Source organism: Octodon degus, unplaced genomic scaffold, assembly GCF_000260255.1.
Source record: "Octodon degus isolate 3935 unplaced genomic scaffold, OctDeg1.0 scaffold00345, whole genome shotgun sequence".
In the NCBI taxonomy this organism is placed as follows: domain Eukaryota; kingdom Metazoa; phylum Chordata; class Mammalia; order Rodentia; family Octodontidae; genus Octodon; species Octodon degus.
The window spans coordinates 710,103-719,631 of record NW_004524921.1 but is presented as its reverse complement, the minus strand read 5'-3'; the positions used below and the strand labels follow the sequence as shown (position 1 = coordinate 719,631).

General features: G+C 39.0%; 1 pseudogene; it reads right to left on the bottom strand.

Moving 5' to 3' along the window:
• Positions 1-1,938: 1,938 nt before the first annotated feature.
• Positions 1,939-8,354, bottom strand: LOC111814523 (annotated as a pseudogene).
• Between the last annotated feature and the right edge of the window lie 1,175 nt (positions 8,355-9,529).

The following is a 9,529-nucleotide window of genomic DNA, read 5'->3' as shown; positions in this document are numbered from 1 at the left end:
AGTACTTATATGTCGTGATTTTCTCCAAATTTGTGGGTTGCCTTTTCACTTTGTTGGTAATTTCTTTTGATGTGAAAAAACTTCTCAGTAAGAGCAGGTCCCAGTTGTTAATTCTTTCAAATGTTTCCCCTGCGATTTGATTTCTTTCCATGAACTCTTTGCCTACACCAATGTCCTCAAGATTTGCTCCTACTCTCTCTTCCAGGAGATGCAATGTTTCTATTTTAATGTTTAGATCTTTAATGCATTTTGAGTTTAGTTTAGTGCATAGTGATAGACCTGGGTCAAGTGTATTTTTCAGCATGTCCAGAGCCAGTTTTTCCAGCACCATTTGTTAAAGAGACTATCTTTCTTCCAGTGTGTATGTTTGGCCCCTCTGTCAAGGATTAGGTGGCTGAGTGTGTTTGTACGGGCTTCAGCATCTTCTAATCTATTCCATTGATCCTCAGGTCTATTTTTTGTGACTACCATGCTGATTTTATCACAGAAACCTTGTAGTATAATTTCAAGTCAGGAATTGTCATGCCTCCTGCCTTGTCTTTATTGCCCAGGATTGCCTTTGCTATTCTCGGTCTTTTTTGGTTCCAGATAAATTTGAGGAATGATTTCTTTAGGTCTGTGAGATATGTCAGTGGCAGTCTGATAAGGATTCCATTAAATCTGTACAGCAATTTTGGGAGTATGCCCATCTTCACAATGTTGGTTCTTCTTATCCAGGAGCATGGAATATCTTTCTATTTTCTGAAATCCTCTACAATCTTTCTTTTCAGAGTACTGTAATTCTCCTCAAAAAAAATCTTTGATTTCTTTAGTTAGATGAAGTTCAAGGTATTTCATTTTCCTCAGTTCTACTGTAAAAGGTATTTTTTCTATAATTTTCCTCTCAGTGTGTTTGTTGTCTGTGTAGAGGAATGCTATTGACTTTTGGGTACTGACTTTATAACCTGCTATGCTACTGAATTTCTGTATTAATTCTAGTAGTTTCTTGAGTTTTTTTGCGTCTTCCAAATAAAGTATCATGTCATCTGCAAATAAAGATAATTTAACTTCGTCTTTGCCTATTCTTATTCCTTATTCTTTCTCTTGTCTAATGGCTGTAGCTAATGATTCCAGAACAATATTGAATAGGAGGGGTGATAGAGGACATCCTTTTCTTGTACCACATCTAAGAATAAAAGATTTCAGTTTTTCCCCATTTAGGATTATATTAGCTGTTGGGTTTTCATAAATGGCTTTTACCAGATTGAAGTAGAGGCCATCTATTCCAATTTTCTGTAGGACTTTGAACATTAATGATTGTTGGATTTTGTCAAAAGCCTTTTGTGCATCAATGGAGATGATCATGTGGTTTTTAGTTTTCCCTCTATTGATATAGAGTATTACATTTGTTTCTTAGTTCTAGTAGCTTCTTGGTGGAGTTTTTTGAGTCTTCCAAGTACAGTGTCATGTCATCTGCAAATAATGATAGTTTAACTTCTTCTTTACCTATTCTTATTCCTTTTATTTCTGTCTCTTTTCTGATTTATCTAGCGAATGATTCCAGAGCTATATTGAATAGGACTGATAAAAGAGGACATCCTTGTCTTTTAGCAGATCTTAGAGTAAAAGATTTCATTTAGAAATTCTCCATTTAGAATTAAGTTAACCTTTGGATTGTCATAGATGGGTTTTATCAGATTGAAGTAGAGGTCATCTAGTCCAATTTTCTGTATGACTTTGAACATGAATGAGTGTTGGGCTTTGTCAAAAGCCTTTTCTGCATCAATTGAGATGATCATGTGCTTTTTAGATTTGGCCATATTAATATAGTGAATTACATTTATGGATTTGCATAATTGAATCATCCTTGCATTCTTGCGATGAATCCTACCTGGTCATGTTGTATAATCTTCTTGAAGATTTGCTGTATTTACATGGTAGGATTTTATTTTATTTTGTTTATTGATTTTTTGGGGGAGCAGCACGAGGTTTATTGGCACCGTCTCTACAAGTAGGTGTTGGGCTCTTGGTGGTGAAGCAGGACTTGTGCTGGTGATGCAGGACCTGGTGGGGCAGCAGGAACTTGATCTTGGAGTTGTGGAACTGCTTGACAGTGGGCCAGTGGCACTTGCTGGCTCTGATCTCCTCTACCCTCATGTTCTGGATGGTGTGGGCGCGGCTTTGTTGCCAAGCTCCCATGTCCCGATAGCACTGGTTGATGGTGCCTGCTGTGGTCAGGTCCCAGTACTCCCAGTACATGTTCTGGGTGCCATTGCGGGAGTCCTAGCACAGCCAGGTGTCAAAGTTCTTCACCTACAGCAGAGACTCCTCAAACACCTGCCCACAGTACATGATCTCCCTTGAAGATTGCTTCATCTTCTTCAGGGGGGACATGAAGTTCCAGAAACAGGACTTTGCAATGACATGATTGGGTGCAAAAATCCTCATGCGGTACAGAGGCGGTATGCATCACTTTGGGGTGGGTAGGCAATGCCCTACCACCTTGTATTCCCAAAGTGTGTCTTCATGGTGCTCCCTTCTCACTTGCTGCCACCCACAAAAAATCTTGCTAGGATTTTATTGAGGATTTTTGCATCTATGTTTCTGAGGAAGATAGGCCTGTAGTTCTCTTTTTTAGTTGTGTCTTTCCCTGGTTTTGGTATCAGTATAATACTTGCCTCTAGGAATGATTTTGGGAGGATTACTTCCTTTTCAATTTCATTGAAGAATTTGAGGAGTATAGGGATTATATCTTCTGTAAATTTCTTGTAGAATGCACCTGTGAATCCATCAGGACCTGGACTTTTCTTTGGCGGTAGTCTTTTTACAACAATTTTTATTTCATTGGCTGTTTCAGTTATTGAGTGTTCTTATATCTTCTTGATTCAGTTTTGGTAATTTGGCACCTTTGTAGGATTCTGTCCAATTCTTCTGTGTCTTCTATTCTGTGAGAGTAAAGATTCTCAAAGTAGCTATTGATGATTTTCTGAATTTCCACTCGGTTTGTGGTAATTGTAACCTTTTCATTCCTATTCCCTTGTATTTGAATTTTTTCTTTCCTCTTTTTAATGAGGTTAGCTAGGGGTTTATCAATTTTATTTAATCTTTCAAAGAACACCGCTTTTTTATTCATTAATTCTTTGAATTATTTTCTTTGTCTCAATTGAATTAATCTCTGCTCTAATCTTTATGCTTTCTTCCTATCTTCGGACTTTGCGTTCACTTTGCTCTTCTTTTTCTTGATGCCAGAGGTGCAGAATTGGGGTGTTTATTTGTTTCCACTCTGTTTTCCTAATGTGTGAGTTCACAGCTATAAAATTCCCTCTAGGAATTGCTTTCATCACATCCAATAAATTCTGATAAGAATTGGTTGAAGTTTCAATGAATTGTAGATATTGTTGAATTTCTTGTTTAATTTCATCTGTGACCTATTTGTTGCTGAGGAGGGTGTTGTTTATTTCCATGTATATAGGGTTTTTTCTGGTTTCTTTTGTCATTTATTTCCAGTTTTATTGCACTGTGGTCAGATAATGTGCATGGGATAATTTCTGTTTTCTTGCATATACTTAAGCATGACCTATGGACTAGTATGTGGTCTATTTTAGAAAATGACCCATGTGCAGCTGAGAAAAATGTGTATTCAGCTGTGTTTGGGTGGAACACTCTGTATATGTCCACCAGGTCCATTTGTTTCAAGCTCTGGTTCAGTTCTGTTATTTCTTTGCTAAGTTTTTGTCTAGCTGACCTATCTTTTTAGGATAAGGGGGTGCTAAGGTCTCCTGTTAAGCTTGTGGTATTGGATATTAGATTTTTCATGTCCATTAAGATTTGCTTTATGTAGTTTGGTCCTCCTCTGTTTGGTGCATACATATTTATGAGTGTTACCTCTTTCTCTTGTATTTTTCCCCTAACCAGTATGTAATGGCCTTCTTTATTTCACTTGGTCATTCTTGGTTTGAAGTTTTGACTGTCTGAGAACAGGATTGCTATCCCTGCTTTTTCTCCAGTCCTGGGGTTTTTAGTACTGTTTTCCATCTTTTGACTTTCAGCCTATGAGTTTGTTAATATCTTATGTGTGTTTCTTGTATACAGAATATTGTTGGATTTTGCTCCATGGTCTTCTTGACTTCATAGTTTGTGAAGAGAAGTCTGCCATTACTATGATGGGTTTTCTTTTAATTGTGATCTGTTTCTTTATGCCAGTGGCTTTTAGTATATTGTTCTTGTGCTGGACTTCTGGCATCATGACTATTATATGTCTTTTTGTATTTTTCATTGGTTGATGTTAATTGGAATTCTATATGCTTTGGTTACCTGAATGTCAGATTTTTCACCATATATGGCAAGTTTTCTGCTATTACTTCTGCCCGTATTCTTTTTATATCATTTGTATTGACTCCTTTCTCATTGATTCCTATTTGTCTCACATTGTTCATCTTTGCATTATCTTGAAGGTGATGAACTATTTTTTCCTGCATCTTAGTTGCTTTTAAGAGATCTTTTCTTACCTTATCACTATCTGCACTAGCTACTTTAAGATGTGATACTCTATCTTCACTTTCACTCAAATGGTTTTGCAAGCCTGTGTTTAAGATTTTAAGTTCCTCTATATCTCTTTGCCTCTGCTTCATGTGATCTGTTTCTTTCCTATATTGCTCATTGAAAGATATCATCGTTTTACTATCTCTATTTTTTGTCAGTGTCTTCTTGAGAAGACACTATATATATTAGGGACAGTTCTACAGGGTGTTGAGGGTCTCCCTGCTAGATCTGACTTAGAGTGATCTGCCTGTTTACAACCTCCTAAGTTCTGGGGTTACAGGAGAGTGCCTCCACACCCAGTCTCAATTGCTGTCCTTACTCCCCCTGGGGTTGGGGACGGCATGGCAGGCCTGGAATGGCAGGCCCATGGCTCAAACCCCCAGCCCTGCACCTCGTTGCAAGCTCTGTAATTCAATGAACCATTTGGCCGGCCCTCAGGGATCATTTCTGATCTGATTTCCTCTATATGTTTCTGCAGTTGATGCTTTACTTCAGATGCTATTAATTCAGATATTTCTTTTTTCTTTCAAAAGTTATTTCTGATCTGAGTTCCTCTCTACCTTTCTGCAGTTGTTTCTTTAAGATACTATTAATTTGGACATTTCAGCTTTGTGATTCTCTATTTCTTCTGTGCTAGTGTTTTCTGCATTTGTTCTGGGTGGGCTCAGGGCCTGGAGATTTCATTTTGCTCCTTCTCTTTGTCACTTTATACAGCACTGTCCACTGACCTTTCGTGTAGAGCTTTGGTGCAGTTATAATCTTAACACCTACTGAAATTCTTCCCCAAGAGAGATTATATGGTTAAGGCAGTTATAGTTTTGTATTTTCAAAACTATAATAATGAGCACTAATAATGCGTAATGATATTTACTGGTTGACAAATTTTGTAACTAATGGCTTTGTATTTCAGATATTAAGAGCAATCATTATGCCTGTATAGCTAAGCAGATATTATCATTCTTTTTGCTAAGCAGATATTAAATTGGGAATTTGTATTTAAGTTAGTTCCACTAAGTTCTGTCTTATCACCTCCCCTTGATGTGCCTGGTGTTTTCCAGGTGGACTAGTTCATCCTGGTAACCTTTTGTCCCCTTTGTCAGTTAAGAGAGCAGGAAGGAGGATGCTCTTATAGATCTATCTGGGTCTAGCAAAGTGTCTGAGCTTACGGGGTACAGATCTATGAAGTTTGAATTCATCCAGTTGTGCCTGCCTAGGGTCTGGCTGCTGTGCTCATCTTCTGCTTGCTTCAGCCCATGAAAGTGAACCTGCTGTGCCCCTCTGGTAAGATATTCTGCTCCTGGCTTAGCTCAGTGGTTCTGGCCTCTAGCCTTTCTGCAGGGAATTCAGCTGAAGAGTTTCACACCAAGCCTATATGCCAGGCCTGGGCTGGATCTGGAGGGATCCAGCAGTCAAAGGGGAGCATGGAAGCTCTCCTGTGCACTAGCTGGACCTGGGCTTTGCTTGTGTCTGGACGGGTCCTGAGAGTGCTGCGGAAGTTGTCACTCATAAGCCCAGGCCTAGGCTCATTCTGGAGGTGTTCAGAGGTGTCCCAAGAGCAAGGCTGAAGGTCTTACACTTGGGCCTGGGGTGGTTCTGGAGGTGTTCAGAGGGGTCCCGAGAGCATGGCTGAAGGTCTCACTCACAGGCTGTGCTTGGGCTGGGTCCAGAGGGATCCAGCCAATGCAGGAAAGCATGGAAGTTCTGCCACACACTGGCTGGGCCTGGGCTTAGGCTGCATCTGGTGAAGTCCCAAGAGCACACAAGAAGTTCTCACTCACAGGGCGGGCCTTGGCTGGTTGTGGAGGGATTTGGAGGGGTCCTGAGAGCATGCCTGAAAGTCTCACTCACATGCCAGGCTTGGGCTGGATCTGGAGAGATCCAGTGGGCACCGGAGAATGGAGAAGCTATCCCACACTGGCTGTGTCTGGAACTTCTTGCATATACTTAAGCTTGACCTATGGATTAGTATGTGGTCTATTATAGAAAATGACCCATGTACAGCTGTGAAAAATGTGTATTCAGCTGTGGTTGGGTGGAACACTGTATGTGTCCACTAAGTCCATTTGTTCCAAGTTCTGGTTCAGTTCTGCTACTTCTTTTCTAATTTTTTGTCTGCTTGACCTATCTTTTTGGAATAAGGGTATGTTAAGGTCTCCTGTTAAGATTGTTGTATTGGATATTAGACTTTTGATGTCTATTAGGATTTGTCTTATATAGTTATTTGCACCTGTGTTTGGTGCATACATACTTATGAGTGTTATCTCTCCCTCTTGTATTTTTCCCCTAACCAGTATACAGTGGCCTTCTTTATTTCACTTAATCATTCTTGATTTGAAGTTGAGACTATCTGAGAACAGGATTGCTACTGCTGCTTTTTTCTGAGGTACTGGTGCATGTAGTATTGTTTTCCATCCTTTGACTTTCAGCCTATGAATTTGTTTATGCCTTAAGTGTTTCTTGTATTCAGCAGATTGTTGGATTTTGCTTCCTAATCCACTGTGCCAGTGTGTTTCTCTTAATTGGTGTATTGAGTCCATTTACATTGATGGTTACAATTGAGATGTATTGACTTACGATTGACATGTTATTTACCTGCTGTTGTTTACTCCTTTTTCTCCTGTATGTAATTGTTTGCCTTTTTTTGTGGATTCTTTCTGTTCTCATTCATGGAATTGTGGTCATTTTGGTCCCTCTCAAGAATATCTCTTAGTAGTGTGTGTAGGGTTGTCTTTGTCCTCATGAAACTCTTTAGTTGTTCTTTGTCATGGAAGTATTTCACTTCTCCATCAAACTTGACAGTTTTGCAGGGTAAAGCACAGCTGGGTCTACCTTGATTTTAAGAGATCTTACCTTTTCACTAGCTACAATGGTGTCTTCAAGGTCTGAAAGTCTATTTTCACTTTCATTCAAATGGTTTTGCCAGCTTGTTATTGAGGTTTTAATTTCCTGTATATCACTTTGGATCTGCTTCATGCATTCTATTTCCTTCCTATATTGCTTATTCACAGATTCCATCATTTTTATATTCTGCTCTATTTTTGTATCAGTGTCTACTTTAGAACCATTTAGTACTTCTTTGATTATAGTTATCATTTCTTTTTTTACTTCAGAGATTATTTCTGATCTGAATCATCTATACCTTTCTGCAGAGATTTCAAGTATGTGGCTTCCAATTTCTTTAAGGCTAGTGTCTCCTGCATTTGTTCTCTGTGCACTTGGGGCCTGAGACTGCATTTTGAGCCTGCTTTTTGTCATTTTGTATAGCATTGCACACTGAACTTTGGTGTAGAGCCTTGGTGTGGTAGTTAACTTAAGTCCTACCAATATTATTACCCAAGGGACATTGTGTGGTTAATCAGTTGCAGTTTTGTTTTTACAGTACCATAGTTAGTATCACTAATAATGGTCAGTGAGATTTAGTGCTTGACAATCTTTTGTAACTAATGGGTTTGTATTTTAGACTCTAAGTGCCAGCATCATGACTGTATAGCTAATTAGATATGAAAATGGGAATTTGTATTTACGTTAGTTCCCCCTGTGATCTGTCTTGTCACCTACCTTTGATATACCCAGAGATTTCCATGCAGTCTTTCACCCAGGTTACTTGCTGCCCCCTCTCTCAATCAGGAGAGAGAGAGAGAGAGAGAGAGAGAGAGAGAGAGAGAGAGAGAGAGAGAGAAATACTCTCATAGATCTGGGTCTAGCAGTGTGTCTCAGCTTACCAGGTGTGAATCTACCAAGTTCAACCTTTTAGATCTTGCTTGGTTCTTGCTTGGGTCTGGCTGCTGTGCTTGGCTTCTCCTGTTGCAACATGGGGAAGTGACCCCCACCATGTCCCACTGTTGGGCTGTTCTGCTCCTGGATTAGCTGGCTGGGTCTCTCCTAGCCACTCTGCCAGGAGTTCCACTGCTGCTTTCCACACCAGGCCTGACTGCTAGATGGAGGCAGGAAGTTCCCTCCAGCTAAGGGCCCTAGCCACTGGCTGGGGTTGGTGGGTGAGCAGGGAGAGGGCATCAGGTAGGCGAGAAGTTTTAGTGGGGCCCAGGACATATACATTGTTGTTTGTTGCCCTGTTTGTGTCTTTCTTCGGGCTGTATTTTTTTTTTTTTTGCTTCATGTTTGCTCTTCAAAATCAAATAACATTAAATAGAAAAAGAAAATGGAAAAACGTCCTTGTTCTTGAGTAGGAAGAATCAAAATAGTGAAAATGGTCACACTCCCAAAATTTGTACACAGATTTAATACAATCCCATTCAAAATACCATTAACGTACTTCACATATATTAGAGGAATCATTTCTAAAATTCACTTAAAAGTGGAAGAGACCTAGAATAGTAAAAGCAGTTCTGAGCAACAAATAAAAGGCAGGGGGCATCACAATGCCTGACTTTAAGCTATAAGTCAGAACTACTTCAATAAAATCAGTATGGTTCTGGCAAAAAAGATTAAGACTAGAAGATCAAGTGAACAGCATAGAAGATCCAGAATCAAGTTCAAACACAAAACAGTGCTGGAAAAACTGACTTTCCACAAGCTGAAGACTAAGATTAGACTCATATCTATGACCACAAACTAAACCAAAATCAAAATGGATCATAAATCTAATATTGAAACAGAAGCACTAAATCTGCTAGAGGAAAAAATACATAGAATCCTTGAAGACACAGTTATAGGCGAAGACTTCATAAACAAAGCCCATATTATACCACTAACAATACAAAGAATTAACAACTGGTATCTCATCTTGTTAAAACATTTTTACACAACCAAGGAATTCACCAACAGAGTGAAAAGACAACCCATAGAGTGGGAAAAAAAATTTACCTAGTTCCTCCTCAGACAAAAGAGTAATATTTAGAGGAATAATTGAAAAAAATCAAAATCAAATCTAAATTTAAAAACCAATCCATAAATGAGTATTTGAGATGAACACAGGTTTTTGAGAGAAAAAGTAAAAATGACAAATAAATACATCAGAAAATGTTCAGCATCACGGATCTTTCTAGAG